The sequence below is a fragment of the Acinonyx jubatus genome, chromosome B1 (genome assembly GCF_027475565.1).
Source record: "Acinonyx jubatus isolate Ajub_Pintada_27869175 chromosome B1, VMU_Ajub_asm_v1.0, whole genome shotgun sequence".
In the NCBI taxonomy this organism is placed as follows: domain Eukaryota; kingdom Metazoa; phylum Chordata; class Mammalia; order Carnivora; family Felidae; genus Acinonyx; species Acinonyx jubatus.
In genome coordinates, this window is record NC_069382.1 from 66,648,769 (window position 1) to 66,665,401 (window position 16,633).

Genomic DNA, 16,633 nt, shown 5'->3' on the forward strand with positions numbered 1-16,633 from the left:
AGAATAACCTTCATGAGACATGGGATTTCTTGTTTTGTTTTGTTTTGTTTTGTTTTGTTTTGTTTTGTTTTGTTTTGTTTTGTTTTCAAAAGCTAACCCCAATAAGATTATGCTATGTAATTCATGAGATACCAAAGAGAAAGACAAGAAAAGATGAAAGCAAGGGAGTTTTCACAACTGGAATAAAATAGAGGATTATGGATTCCCTGAGAAGAGAAAGCATCATTTCATTCCCACTCAGGGTCCTCAGCTAGTCATGGATAGTCATAGGGAAGAGAAATAGCTGTGTGAGCCACTGAGGGGCCACAGTAAAGGCTGGACTGAGGCTCCAAGTACTCCAAGTGGGTACTCTGACAAATGTGCCCACTCATTCCCCAATACATCAGGGCCTCTCCCTTTGATGGCACAGCTTGAACTTGGACAATCAGTAGTGATAACTATGGTCTAAAGCATAAGTGTCTTCCCCCATGGTACTACTCTAAGCATGAACTCTAGTGACTGTCATATGAATAGAGAGGGAAGAAAGATCCAATAATAACTGGGCTTGCATTTCTCACCATTTGAAGTTACATTGACTTCAGTTTTAGAAAAAGAACATAATGTGATATGACTGGCACAGCTGGCTTCTGGAAGAGAATACATCCTCGCTGCACATAAACCACAACCACTTGAGTAACTGCCAGTGTTCCGTCACATGGGTCCAAGGAAAAGTGTCTTTTCTTACCTAGAAAAATCAACACGATTCTTATTTCTGTACACATTTCAAAAAATTTGTATAAATCAACTTCTTAATGCAGGAATCCAATGATTTCTAATTTTCCAAAATGTTCTGGCTTATCCTTTCTAACACCATGTCAAGAGAAAGAGTTTAAATCGCAGTCCACCTTCCCAGGAAATTATTTTGTCAAAATACAAATTCCTGCTTTTGAAACAAAGACTCAGGAACAATTGTGCAGGAATTCTGGATGTTAGCCTGAAAGTGTAATAGCATCACATACTAAAGGTGTTCTTTTAACTTGGAACTCCAGCTGTGTCATCTATAAGAATAAGTTACTACAAAAACTGAAAAAGTACTCTTTTGTAACTTCACCCCTGACATACATGAAATTGATCTAACCATAATTATGTTCTCCTTTCACCTAGGCAAATATTTTCAAAATGCCAAATAGGAAGAAAAAAATTGATACTTTTGCTTCTTGGTAGACTTATTTAAAATTATGTACAGTTTTAAAAATGATAGACAGATTATGCACACTACCAGGGCATAATATATGAGAGGGATAAATGCCTCTTTGTTTGCTTGTTGAAGATTTTTCTCCATGACAAGGCACAGCTGTCAAGGATTCAGCAGAACTCTGTATGTTTTTTGGCAGGAAAAACAATTACAATCTGAGGTTTGCTGACTCCTTTCCAAATATAGCTCCCTTTTCCACAAAGGTATCTGACAGACTGTAGGAACTCTAACCATACTGAAAACCAAGAAGGCACCTCTTATTTCTAGAAAAGGTCTGTCAAATCATCAAATTCCACAGGTAGAAGCTTGCAATCTCAGTTATTTCAAGAGACGCTTTGAAACTCATAATATAGGGTTTTCAACGGCCTAAAAGACACAATGGCTTCTATTGTACTCATAGATCCATGAACAAATGTTTTGTTATTTCTTGCTAAGCAAAGATATATATTTCTAAGCCCAGATGACTAATCTCAATTAAGGAATGAATTTTGAAATACTTGTGGTACATTTGTTGTCACAAATCCATCAAAGACTGAAAGTTATTATGTGGTGAGTGGCAAGCCTCCCCCCACATGTATTTATTCTGATAGTTTCTGTTATGCTATGATGTTCTTAGGAGCTGGATTTATTTCCAAGATAAAGGTTTAATTATCACTCAGGTAATGGTTCAGAATCATGAATGCCCAACAGGGAGAGTACTTCAGTGTTCTTAAGTTTAGGGGTTTTGCTTTTGTTTTTCTTTCTGCAACCCTGCAGTGATTTAGGCACTAAAAGTTAGGAAAAAGTGGCTCTTGCAGCATTAAGGAAGTCTAGATGGAGGCTGGACCATTACTGCTACCAACCACAGCAAGGTCACAATGAGAAAGACAAGATTCTGGATGTTGTATATGTTGTTTGCTTGATTGATTTGGGTTTAGTTTTGGTTTTAAGCTTTTTTGGTGACGGTAATATGAGATAAAAGGAAGGTTTTTAAATTCTACTGCAGTTCTCTTCTCTATAATAAGCAAGCAATTGAAGTTATTGTCCACTCAGGAATTTGAATACTCTGAGCTGCTCCAATATTCTGTTGAAACTGTTAGCTAATTGTATTTCTGTGGCACCCATCCTGAGTTTTTCATTCCCTTTCAAAGCAAACCAATCAAAAGGCGAAATATGAGAATGCTGGCCTTTGGTAGTCCCAGAGGTGCCCACATTTGGAAAAAGAATATATCTCCCAGTTTTTAACTTACATCTTGTTTTCTGACCCTCAAATTGGATTTGAGTTGGCTTATAAGAAAATATGTGCTTATTATAAGGCTGTTAAAAAGTATACATGTAAAACCTCAAACCATTGAATATAGGTAGAAATAAACATGGTAACTATGAAATCTAATACGGTGACAATGCCCTAGCATTGCCTTTAGCTCTGAACTTTCCCTTAAGACAAAGCAAAAATGGTAATTCAGTCAATTCAGTGCATTTTATTTACTAATTGACAGACAAAAGTATGGTAGTCCTTTAATAAAGACAAATTTTTCTTTACATTAGAATTGATTTCATAGAGTCCCTGGCCTTTTAGGATTCCAGGAATGGCATCATGTTTTAGCAACCTTATCATGGAATCAGTAGGCAACTGACTTATAAGAAGGTTTAATAATGTCTTATACCATTTGAATATATCAGATACTTGCACGAAAAGACAGAGATATCAAAAGTGAATTTATTATCTTCATAAAATAATATATTATGGATACTTGTATTCACCTACCCCATAAGATGGGATATACCTATTCAAGGAGCAAAGTGAAAGCAATATTTAAGACTACCACATTTCTGCCACGCTTTCCTTCCTTAAAGATCAACCAGTTTTGAGCCACTTTACTGCCACCAGGGAAAATAAAATCTTTCATAGTCTGGATCAAACAGTGATTTTAGAAGTCATAAAACTGAACTCTTTAGTCTGTGCCAGTATATTATGAGACCAAACTTGTCATGGATAATCATGGATACCTCTTATTACAAGAGGGGTTAGGTGGGGAGACAGGAAAATGAGATAATAGTTGTTTACCAAATGAAAGGTTTTCAGCTACTGAAAAGAATGAAACAAAAATGGGTAAAATAAAAAGTTCCACATGGTTTCATATTTAGACTCCTCGTAATTCTCTTAGCTGACTCCTGTGGAAGAGGTCCTCAGTGTCCTTAAGTATGTCACCAACAAACAGCCCTGCCATCTTTTGTTTCGTTCTTATGAAGCAAAAGATGAAAAAGTATAAGCTATTGACTCCTACCTCCTCATTTGCTAGCCCTAAGACTGAACAAGTTATCGTTTCCTCTGGGTTTCCTCATCCATAAGATAAAAGTGATAACTAACCACCCCCCCCCCAAATTTCTGTAAATATTAGATACAGAAATCACAGGACACACATTGGGTGTCCTACGTATTTTCACTTCCTTGTCCTTTATTCCCCTACATGGCTATAAAAAAAGCCAGTAATATTCACTTTGAATACCAATATTCTGAACTCTTTCATGATAAATCCCAAATCATCCTGTGGCATTCTTACTGAATACAAAAGTTTGTAAATACTCTCCTGTTCTCATTTAAAAAATCCAGTGGCTAGGGGCACCTGGGTGGCTCAGTGGGTTGAGCATCCAACTTCGGCTCAGGTCATGATCTCACGGTTTGTGAGTTCGAGCCCGCCATAGGGCTCTGTACTAACAGCTCAGAGCCTGGAGCCTGCTTCGAGTTCTGTGTCTCCCTCTCTCTCTCTGCCCCTCCCCGCCTCTGCTCACACTCTACTTTCTCTCTCTCTCAAAAATAAATAAATATTAAAAAAAATTCCTTAAAAAATCCAGTGGCTAAAGAAGGATTACTTAACAGATGAAACTAGATAACTGAGCAACAGTTTGCAAAACAAAATAAATGAGTGCTTCATTACATATCACACACCAAAATAATTTTTATGTGAACTACCCATAAAGAAATAATCTATTAATGAAAAAACTCCTAAAAATTAATGAAATAGAAATTCTAATTGATAGATTTGACTATATAAAATTGCCAACTTTCCAAGGTAAAAAAAAATCACAAAAGTAATTAAAATTAAATAAGAAAAATAAGCATATATTACAGCTTAATATCTATCCTTAATATAAAAACACATACAAACAATAAACAAAATTAGAACCCATATAAAACAATTTGAAAAATATAAGCTGATGAAAAAGATTAAGGTAGATTCCTAGGCAACATCGTTTTCCTTCTTATTTCTCCCAGTATTTATTGTGTATCACCCCTATGTCTTCAAAGATTCGTGCTTTAGGGAAAGCTAACTCTATTCCCATGTTCCAGATGGATTTTCATTAGTCTGAACATACAAAAGGCTGGTCCTGGCTCTTGGTGCCTGCTTTTTTCCCAGAAGTGGTCATGTGGCCAAAATTGGTCCAATCTGGAGGAAAGGACTTATGTATCATGGTTACAGGAGAAATTCTCAGTCTGTCTTTCTGGATGTGAGCAAGAAAACATCTACCTCTGACAAATAGAGCCAGTCTCAAGATGAGACTGACACTAAAATGTCAGGACACAGAAAGAATTTGTGTTCTTATGGATATTAAGTAGATGGCCAGGCTACTATACAGGCGGTTCCACCTACCAACTTTCATTTATGTGAGACAAAAAATATATTGAGACAATTAGGAAATAAAAACATTATATATAATATAGATACTAGCCATGACTGTATTTACCCGTTGCTGTTAATTTGGAGAAATGGTCAAAAATTTGCTAATAAGAGAATTTATAGTTTTATATACTTTTATATTAAATCAAGGTTGAAAACAAATTAGTGAACATTTAACTTGAGAAGCTAGAATAGTCTAAAAGATAGTGTTAGAATGTTTCACAACAAATTTTAATAGTGGTTAACTCTCATGAGGAAGAGACAAAAGTATTTGTATGGAAAATAAATTAGCCTTGTCTATAATGTTTAATATATTTTTAAGAAGATATACATGTGGGTTATTAGTATAATAAAGGCATATTTTTAAAACAGTGCTATTGACTGAATTTTTGTGTATTCTCAAAATTCATACGCTGATACTTAACCACAAGTGTAATAATATTTTTGGGAGGTGATCAGGTCATGAGTGTGGAGCCCTCATGAATGAGATTAGTGACCTTACAAGAGAGACCTTCTGAGAGGTCCCTTATCCCTTCCACCAATTAAGAACACAGCAAAAAGACCGCCATCTATAAACCAGGAAGCAAGCTGTAACCAGACACAGAATCTGTCAACACTTGATCTTGGATATCCTAGCCTCTAATACTATACGGAAGAAATTTCTATTGTTTATAAATAATAAAGAAGAAAGTAGCAAGCTTTCCTAATTAAATATAGAATTTCTGGAGCCTCCAACATGGCTAAGTTGTGTTTTCAGTCTGACTCAATGAAATTCCCACATGCCAGCTGCTCACTGGACTTTCTAGATGCCTTTGGTCTATGCCCTCTTTTGCATTAGCCCATGATTCTTAGGGGCCACAGCTACAGAGAATGTGGGTCTTGGTGATTATAATACTTCTCTCTGGCCTATCTCCCTCTGTTTTTCCTTGCAGATGCAGGCAGAATCCAAAATTAAGGGTATTCAACAGAAAACAATTCTTTCTTTTGAGATGGTGTCCAGGAAAGATGAATACAAATCATAACTTTCCTAGAGGACCTCAAGCCATTATCATAAGGGTTACAATCAATAGAGGAGAAATAAGACTTTCTGAGTTACTTCAGTAAGGCCTCATTCCAATATAAAATGGTATAATAGCATGTTCAATATCTTCTGTGAATATATTTCCAGGCAGTGGTTTGTTAGTAAATATTTAACAAGCTCGCCAAAAAATAAGAAAAAAAGTCTTCATATGTACATGCTACATAAGTTTATTTTAAATTTTACTGACATAAATGTATATTGCACACCTTGACAATAATAATAAAATATACAATACTAATTTGTAAATCCTACATAGACAATTGATTCTCAGAGAATATTTTCATTGATTTTTACCAAACTCTTATATTAGCAGCCAAATTGGTTGCAAATGATGAATGAGTATAGTTCTGACAATATGTTGGTTGATATTTTCATTTACATTAATAACTAAGATGAAAAAGTCAAACAGACCCTTAATGTTGGAGCTTCATGCACTTAATGATGATGCTGGCTAATACTTTGCTAAATCATATGAGTTTCAAATACTGAAAGAATATCTCCCAATTTTTTTTCTGTTTGGAACATAATGACTATAGATAATGCTTTTGAATTTAATGCTTATTATTAACCTTTTCTCTATTGTTCTCTTAATTCTATACAATGAACAAAATAATATGTCATGATTTGTAGCTGATTTCCATAATGTCAATACTTCTGCTCTGATGGCTTTCAAGCTTTCAAGGTGGTATCACTGATAATGGATTAGGGAAGAGATAATCAGAAGACATCATTATAAAATATTTCTACCATATAGATATAATAGATATATCTAATCTCAAGAGCTGAGATAATAGTATAATGTAGTAAAATAATCAGAAAGTGATGAGTTTTGAGCATTATTGTTTTTAATATAACCAATTTGGTTATAAATTTATAGTATTATGAATTTAATAACAGCTGTGTTATTAACAATTAGTTCATAAAATTTCTGAAAATGTAACAATCTCCTCCTCGTGAACTGGTACAAGCCAGTTTCAACACACTACTGGTTGCAAGTATCACTGCATAACTCTCTCTCTCTTTTTTTTTTAAGTAGCTCTAGCCCAACATGGCGCTTGAACTCACCACCCCAAGATCAAGAGTCGCATACCCTATCGACTGAGCCAGCCAGGACCCCTCATTGTATAACTCTTAAAGGAAGGTCTGACATAGGCGCTAAGTTCCTTATAACTGTAAAGAAATTACAGAAATGCTATTGGAAATATCTCTATTAATTCATGGTAAACTATCACTTTAGAAAAGCCAGGGATCGATACTGAAATCATGCTTCATATCTAAAGATACAGTGCTACAATCTTTACTGCAACATATGCCACAAATAGAAAGGCATTACTAATGACATTATATTTCCTTTGTGAGATTATTTAAATAAAATGGTGCTTGTATTATGAAATAAAGAGCGTTCTCATAATTCTCATGATGTCCCTTCTATACCAACTGGTCCTCTTGTATCATCTACCTTAGCTGTGGTACCAGCTACACTTCTGATCACCCAAGATCCGGACATTTTGGACATCATCATAGCCTCTTCTCTCCCTTTCATCTAATGCCTCCACCAGCCCTCCTTTCATACACCTCACGGATGCTTCAGATCTTCTGGACTTCACCCTATACTCCAGGACCTTTGAAGAGACCCCAGTCACCACTGCTGAGCTCCACATGGGCTCCAGAGACTTTCTTGACCAGACCTGCAGTACCTTACCTCATGCACCACAGTGCCTTTGCACATCACCTTCTTTCCTCCTTATAGTAAGGCCTCTAGTCTGTTTTCATTGCCATGAGAGTTCTCCTAAAGCACAAATCTGTCCTGCTTAGAGACCATCCTATGATGTTTTATCCCACGTTATAGGATACAGTCCAAGCTCCTTGTCATGACATACAAGGACTCTCACAAAGTGGCCCTACCTCTGACTCCAATTTTGTTTCCCACAGCTCCCCACTGCAGGCCAGTAGTAACACACTCGAATTTCCTAAATGGCAGTCATCATTGACATTCTGTTTAAAGTTTTGCATTTGTGTTTATATGAAATGTTACAGAACAAACAAGGTGATAACATTGTTTTCTCTTTTTTCTCTTAATTTAGAGATAAATGTGTTGCATGTTCTTTTTCTTCTACTCTCCCCTGTACTTTCTGTCAGTTCTGTGCCCTAAATTTCTTTTGAATCTTACCATCCCTTCTGATACTTTCCCAGTCAGAAAATGCTATTATCATGTTCCTAAACTGATTAAATAACTCATAACTGCTATTCCTATATTTCCTCATATTCTTTTCAATTCTTTCTCCACACTGCAACCAGAATTTTTTTTTAAGCCATGAATCCTGGGGCGCTTGGGTGGCTCAATCAGTTAAGTGTCCAACTCTTGATTTCAGGTCACATGATGACCTCACAGTTCATGAGATGGAGCCTGGCATCATCAGGTTCTGTGCTGATAGTAAGGGGCATGCTTGGGAATCTCTCTCTCCCTTGCTCTCTGCCCCTCCCCCACTCATACTTTCTATCTCAAAATAAATAAACATTTAAAGGCCATGAATCCCTTCTCAAATCTCTAAAAATAAAGTTATTTTTAAAAAGCTTTTTACATGACTAAACGGCTCTATTCTCTTATATGTCTCAACTAAACAACATTTTGTCAGGGAAGCATTCCCTAATATGACAGGCTAAATCAATTTGCCCTGTTTCAAACACTTAATGGCATCTTATGCTATATAAAAATATACAAATTAATGAGAAATTAGTCATTTAAGGGCCATCATTGCCCCCACTCTTCTGGGTGAAAATATGAGTCATGTCTGTTTTATTTACCAAGCACATAGAAGATATTCAAAAATTATTTGTAATTAAATATACTATCAACTTAGTATCCATTCAGCTTTCAGGAGGTTTTTGAAACCTATTCTTAAGGTGATTGACAACATTAAAAATAATCAGTATGAAATTAATTGGTATTACTCTTCAGTTATTTATTCTTACACACTAAGTGGTACAAAAAAATTCTGTGTAATTGCCACAGTATTGATTCAGCATATTAGTTTCGTATTACTTCTGTAACAAATTACCACAAACTCAGTAACTTAAAATAACAAAATTTATTCTTATAGTTCTGGAGATTAAAAATTCTAAAATGAGTATTACGAGGCTAAGGTCAAGGTGTCCACAAGGCTGGTTCCTTCTGAAGATCCCAAGAGAGAATCTGTTCCTTTTCTTTGTCGAGCTTCTAGAAGCTACCTGCATTCCTTGGCTTGTGGCCACTTCCTGGCATCATTCCAATCTTGTGTCCCTTGTCACATCTACTACTGACTCTGATCTTCCTTCCTCTTACAAGGACCCTTGTGACCACATTGGGCCCATCCAAATAATCCAGAATAATCACCCAATCTCAAGATTCTGAATCATATCTGCAAAGTCCCTTTTACCACGTAAGATGACATATTCACAGGATCAGGCTATGGAAAATCTTTGGTGTGGTGGTGAGATTGGAGACATTATTCAGCCTACCATACTTAACTATGAGACTTTTAATAATTCATATACAGGAAAATCTCTTAAATTTTCTGTCTTTTTGAGGGAAAGAAAAATGTTATTTATTCTAAATTAGGTCCCTTCTGCAATAGTTTTAAATGACTGCAAAAATGAGTTTGGCTGCTTGAAGGGTTTTTTTATTATAATAATTTACAAATCTCATTAAGCTTTGTTATTGTTTTTTCAGTTCAGAATGCACAGCTGTCACCAGAATGATATGCATGAGTTAGAAGGTATATAAAACCACTTGTGGGGAGACTTCCTGGTTCTTTTTTTGATATTTATGATGGGACTTATTTTCTTGACTGTATCTTATACAATGATTAGGTGCCATAAATTGTTGTGAAGCTAATGAAACAAGCAAACAAACAAATATAAAATAAAAGGTTCAACTTCATTTCTCAAAATCACCAAAGGACTTCTCCTAGACTATACCACTCTGCAATCTTTATTCTTTCCCAAAACACACACATACTACATTTTAATCTTCAGATTTAAGATGCAAATTTTAAAAATACTAGGATCTTAAAAAACAAATTGGATCCTATTTTTCACCTAATCACATTGCAAATTGGCGCTTTACAAATGAATCATTTGGTCACTTAATGGCCATTGTAAAATTAAATCTAGCTGTAAGAATTACCATCAGTGCAACCATCTTTAACAAGGAAAGCATTCAACTAAAATTATGACAACCCCAGACGTGATAATGATCATCAACAGTTGCTCTGAATTTACAGTCGATCACAAATCTCACCACATCTTTGAGTACAAACTCTTAGTATTGGTCTTTCCTCACAGACATGATAGTGAGAAATATGCTTGAAAATTGTAAAGGGCAACTACAAATCATGAGACTGGCTTTATGTGTCACTAAACATCTGCCTCCTTATTTTATAGAAACATTGACAAAATCTGAAAGATTACGAGAAAGAGCCATTCTACAATTTATTCTAACCACAACATGAACCTAAGTTGATTTTGTTGTGATGGTTACTTACAAAAGAATGGGATAGTTTTTGTTAATTCACTTCAAGTAGTTGAAATCTACATATACATACTAACTGATGACAGAAGAGGCTTAACTAAAATTGTGCCGTGTGTCAACAGAAGTCTTACTTCTGAAAAATTACTTGAATTTTAAAAAAAAATAGTATCAGCAATACCCACAAAGCACCTACTGCATAGATTTCATTGTGAACACATTATGTAATTAATTTCTAATAAAATCAAATGTCTTTATTCATTATACTATGCATAGGCAAAATGAATGCTTGGAAATGTAATGCCTATATCAACTTTTATAGAAAATATATCTTATCATTTGAGTCTGAGTCTTAAGATACAAAGAAAAATCACTAAATTGCAGAAGTTCTAATATGTCATTCAATTCTTTTTTTTTTTTAATATTTATTTATTTTGGAGAGAGAGCAAGCAAGGGAGGGGCACAGAGAGGAGGACAGAGGATCTGAAGCGGGCTGTGCACTGACAGTCTAACAGCAGTAAGCCTGATGTGGGGCTCAAACTCACAAACTGGGAGATCATGACCTGAGCTGAAGTCAGACACTCAACCAACTGAGCCATCCAGGTGCCCCATACTCATTCAATTCTTAATCTAATATACTGTCCTCATATTTGTAGTATAACTACAAACAATCAGATATGGAAGTATTATAATGTTATATAAAATGTGATACGATTTTCTAGTCACTGAGAGTGTTATTCAATTCACTCCCTGTAGTTAATTCACCAAGGCTTGATTTGCACAGAAGACATATCTTTTTCAGGAAAAACACCATGACTCCCTAAATACAGTTTCCCTCTTATGCATGGGACTGCTAATCACCACCCCAACTCCAGAAACATATGCCTGGGCAAACAACCCAAGCCAGTGCAATCAGATTCTTTCCCATCGCATTACATTGAAGAGAGTCCACTTTTCTTTGGTGGCGAAGCAGGAAAAATACGAGCCACTTTTCTTCTAGCAGCCTGGATTTCTTACTCATGAAGAAAACTAACATGGAAGAATTAATACTACGTGCAAAGAGAAGTATTAATAAAAGATGCAGAATAAAGATTATGGCCATTTTTCAACACTGGGTTGAAATCATTTTAAAGGACCATATGTATCCCTGTGCATCCTCTGCCTTGGATCGTGGAGCCAACAAACTCCCTTCTTTGCTTAAACGAGTACAAGAGTCAGGAAACCATGGGGTGGAAGAGAAGTAGGGAATGAGTTTTCACAGAAGTGCTTTGTGATTAATGGAAAGATTGGTGAGATTTTGATAGTGGAGATGGGAAGTGATAGGTAAGAAACAGCATAGGGAGACATAGTAGGAAAGAATTTAACATGTAATGAAGCTAGGCTACCCTACTCTAATCCCACCTGGTGCTCAAAGCGTTCCTTCCAGAAGACTACCACGAGGCTGCATGTGATAGTCTTTACTTGCTATTTTGGAGTGTGGCCTGGGCATTGGGAAAAAGAAAGACAATGTGGGGATTCTGGATGGAACTCATCAAAATCTGTGTGTATGGAATGCATCACCGCTGCTTTTAATCTGCAGACAACATACAAGCTTGCACTAAGAGGCAAGGCAATAGGGAGCGATGGACAGATCAGCTCAGGGGACTGCTAAGTAGCAGCAGTGTGTAGTGGTCACCCAAGTAAAAACAGACAGACATTTGTTTGCTTCCCTGGTGCTGGTGATGTGTAATAAATAGCAGTTTCTCCAAGTAGGTCCTCTAATTTCAGGTGCCTTATAACAGACATCACTGAGCTCCTCCAGCATCATGTTCCATGACCCTCTTAGGGCCGCTCCTAGGACAAGTGACTCCCATCTTGCCCCTATTCTCTGTTAAATTTAATGCAATCGTCTAAATTCAACACCTGCCTCCTTCAGGACCTCTTTGGTTCTTAAGAGACATTCTTCTTTTAGCAGAATTCATATCTTGCAGATCAAAGTTTGGTTTTTTGAGCATAATGTTTCTGGGTGAGTTTCAAAGCCTGCTTTAAAAACAAATTGAGGGGCGCCTGGGTGGCTCAGCTGCTTAAGCATCCAACTTCAGCTCAGGTCATGATCTCAAGCCTTGTGAGTTCAAGCCTTGCGTCGGGCTCTGTGCTGACAGCTCAGAGCCTGGAGCCTGCTTCGGATTCTGTGTCTCCCTCTCTCTCTGCCCCTCCCTTGCTCACGCTCTGTCTCTCCCTCTCTCTAAAAAATAAGGAAACATAAAAAAAAAATTTTTTTTTAACAAATTGAAAAATGCACCTAATTCTCAGGCTAATTTTGATGCTTCTGGATGACAAATCGTTATTTACAAAGCGGCGCAGATATTTATTGAGCTTATTTATTATGTCAGGCACTTTTCTAATGTAAAAAAAAAGGAAAGGAAAGGAAAGGAAAGGAAAGGAAAGGAAAGGAAAGGAAAGGAAAGGAAAGGAAAGGAAAGGAAAGGAAAGGAAAGGAAAGGAAAGGAAAGGAAAAGGGCAAGTCCTAATAATCTAAACATTTTCTACAACATTCTTAACTTTGATCAATTTTGCATCTCTGTCAAGATCATTCTTTTTTCTTATCTTTGCTCTAAATCCCAAGGCCTAGTAACTTAATCCATCCCATTTTAAAAACTAATAATAATAATAAGCTGTTTAGGAATGTATTTTTATTCTAAACCACTTACTGGAAAACGGAGAAATGACTAATTCAAAACTCTTGTTCTTGTGTTTCCCCCACCCTCCACCCCCCGTCTAACTCAAAATTCTGAGGGGGCTGCTCACCCTCGTGTATTTCCTGGCAGTACTAGCAACAGAATAAAAGGATCTTCTCTGTGATCTCCTGCATGCTGGTGATGGAGATGTTATGTGTCTGCTTTGTGGTCACCCCTGGGCTGCCCGGGGTCACTAGCATACTCATCCAGTCTGGTTGCTGGCCCTGGCAGCCTGTTGCCAGCTGTCCAGCCTGATGGCTGATTGCACTGCTCTCTTGGATGAGGAAAGCCCCGGAGGCAGTGCTACCTCCTTTTCTGCAGTCTAGTTACTGGCCTCCACATGACCCACTGAGGCTCATTATTTTTTCGTTTTGTCGATCTGCTAAGATGACAAGAAGCTCCACCTCCTCTGGTTCCTAGGCTTCCTCTGGACTCACAGGAAACCTATCCATCCTTGTACCACTGGCTTAGTGTGGACTCGGGCTATCCTATGCACATACTCCCAACGATACCATGCTACAGTTCTAGAAAAACCAGTGCAGAAAGCCAACATGGCAAACACCTGCCTCTGGGGTATCCTTAGACCAGGAAGGGGGCACCAGGCCCTTGCACCCAAATTGCCCCTGGGCTTCCTGAAGGATAATTTGGAGCACTCCTTTGGAACAGGAAATGTTGAAAGCTGCCACTCATCCCATGGAGGGAAGGAATTAGATGCTAACACTATCTTTCTGAAATCTCTACTCTCTGGAAAGAACATTTCCTTCCAACCAACTTTATATTGCTGCTCTAAATGGGGCAGAGGAAGGTGGGGGAAAAACTGATTGATCTTCCTTATTCACTCAGTTTTATCCCATGGCTCAAAAGAGGTCACTGAACCCTGCCATCATTTTCTCATTTCTTTGTGCTCAGCAACATGAGGTGGAAGACACTCACAAGTAACTGAACCCAAATGCAAGTAAATAAACCATATGCTGATATTTTATTAATATTTTTGAATCTTCTCAGACTACTTTGAAGTGGTAAACTACAACGAAGAGAAGCAAACTTTGCAAAACCCTGAATGCTCCAGGAATCACATCTCAGACTTCCCCTCTTTCTTCTTCACATACTCCCAAGGTAATGTTGCCCAGAATCAGGCTTCACACCCCAACTATGTATTGTTGACTCCTGCATGCCCAGACTCTCCTCTGAAATCCAGACTTATGTATTTAATGTCCTATTTGGTATCTTTCAGTTTTCAATTAATTCAGCAAATATTTACTGACACCTACTATTTGCAAGTCACTGTTTCCACACTCCTAGGCAGAGATTCATTGTTTTATAGTCATAGTAAAAAGTAACAAGCAGAACTGAATTAAATTGTTTTCTCAATCAGTGATAATCCACTTCAGTGAACATGCTTCTGAAAGTCAGCCAATCAGTGGCATCCAGCTTCTTTTTGCAGCCAACCAATCAAAAACAGCCTCCCTTCAATGCATATGCACACCTCTGATATTCAACCCATCAACAGCCTCCCCATACTAGTGACCAAGCTTTTCCAGCCAAATTAACTCATTCCTGCCACTGAATGTTCACCAATACTTAAATGCTTTCAGGCTTCCTAACTATCCTATTTAGGATCAGTAGTCTTCTTTGTTTGGAGAGACCATGCCTAACAAACACTGTTTGTTTCTCCCTTTCTTAAATAAGTAATAAGTTCAACTGTTTTGCTTAGAATTGAATGCTGATCTCATGCTTTGGGAGTTGAATAAATGACTAAATTATAACACATTTGGGTAAAACAGCTCTGCTAAACCAACACAGGATTAGTATAACTACCATAAAGATAGGAGAGAGTGCTACAAGTCCCATCTCTCCAATACTTACATCAAACCACAAAAAGCAAGTTCGAATTAATCCCCAGAATGCCAGATGACAAAAACCAAGTTTACTATCAAAGTCTTCCTATATGGCTGCATGGGGTGCATACTGAGTGTATTCATTTGCTTGGGCAGCCATCATAAAATATCACAGATTGAGTGGCTTACACAATAGTACTTTTTTTTCTCATGGTCCTGGAGGCTGAAAGTCCAAGATTAGGGTATTAACAGGTTTGGTTCCTTCAGAAGCCTCACTCCATGGCTTGCTGATGGCACTCTGTCCTCACATGGTCATCTCTCTGAGAGTTCACGTGTCTAGTGTCTCTCCATGCATCCAAATTTCCCCTTGTTGTAAGGACACTAGCCATATTGGATCAGAGCTCACTCTGATCCAATTTTAACTTAACCCCTTCTTTAAAGACCTTATCTCCAATACAGTTACAGTTAGGACCTCAGCATATGTCTTTGTGGAGTATACAGTTTAGCCCATAACACTAAGATACACAGTCCAGATCCCTCATTAATACTACAAGAAAGGGGCACCTGGGTGGCTCAGTCATTTAGGCATCCGACTTCGGCTCAGGTCATGATGTCGTGGTTTGTGGATTCAAGCCCTGCGTCAGGCTCTGTGCTGACAGCTTGGAGCCTGGAGCCTGCCTTGGATTCTGTGTGTGTGTCTCTCTCTCTGCCCTTCCCCTGCTCATGCTCTGTCTCTGTCTTTCTCTCTCTCTCTCAAGAATAAAAATTAAAATTTTTTTTAAAAATACTACAAAGAACTATTTCTCCAGATGCTGGGAAGAGCTGCCAGCACACACCCTTCAGCCATCAGCCCTTTTCAGAAATTGCCTTGATGGAAAAGTCTCCTTCCCCAAGATAACATCCTCTTCTCTGAGGTGCTCCAAAAAATGATCAATACAATACCTTAAAGGCCAGCCCTAGCTTCAACCTGGAATCCCTTTAACAGCCCATCCCAGCTTCAAAGCAACTTATGGAGTCTCCTGAATCTCCTGGGTCAACTGGTTTGATATGGGTCCATATCAAACTCTCCCTCCTCCCTCCCTGTTCTTTCCCTGTCACAGATTGGATTCCAAGAGTACGTCCTGGGGTGCATGGATAGCTCAGTCAGTTAAGTGACCCACTCTTGATTTTGGCTCAGGTCATGATGCCAGGGCCGTAGAGTCAAGCCCTGTGTTGAGCCCTGTGTTGAACTCTGTGGGGGCACCGTGCTAAGTGAGGAGTCTGCTCTCTGTCTCCCTCTGCCCTTCCTCTATTTGCTCATGCTGTCTCTCTTAAAAAAAAAAGAAAAGAAAAAAGAAAAAGTACTTTCTAGTACATTTTCTACACATTAATCTCTATTTCCGAATCTGCTTCCTATGGGACCCAGCTCGAAACAGAGCTGTCCACTTCTGAAACAGAGTCCTGATTACATTGGGAAAAATTAGTAGAAGCAAATCTGGTTAGCCTGTTATATTATTCATAAGTTCACAGTAAATGATATTCCACACAGGGTTATAGAGATGGGGTAGAGTGTTTGAGATTCCTTTAAATAATGGTACATTCATAAATTGTTTATCAT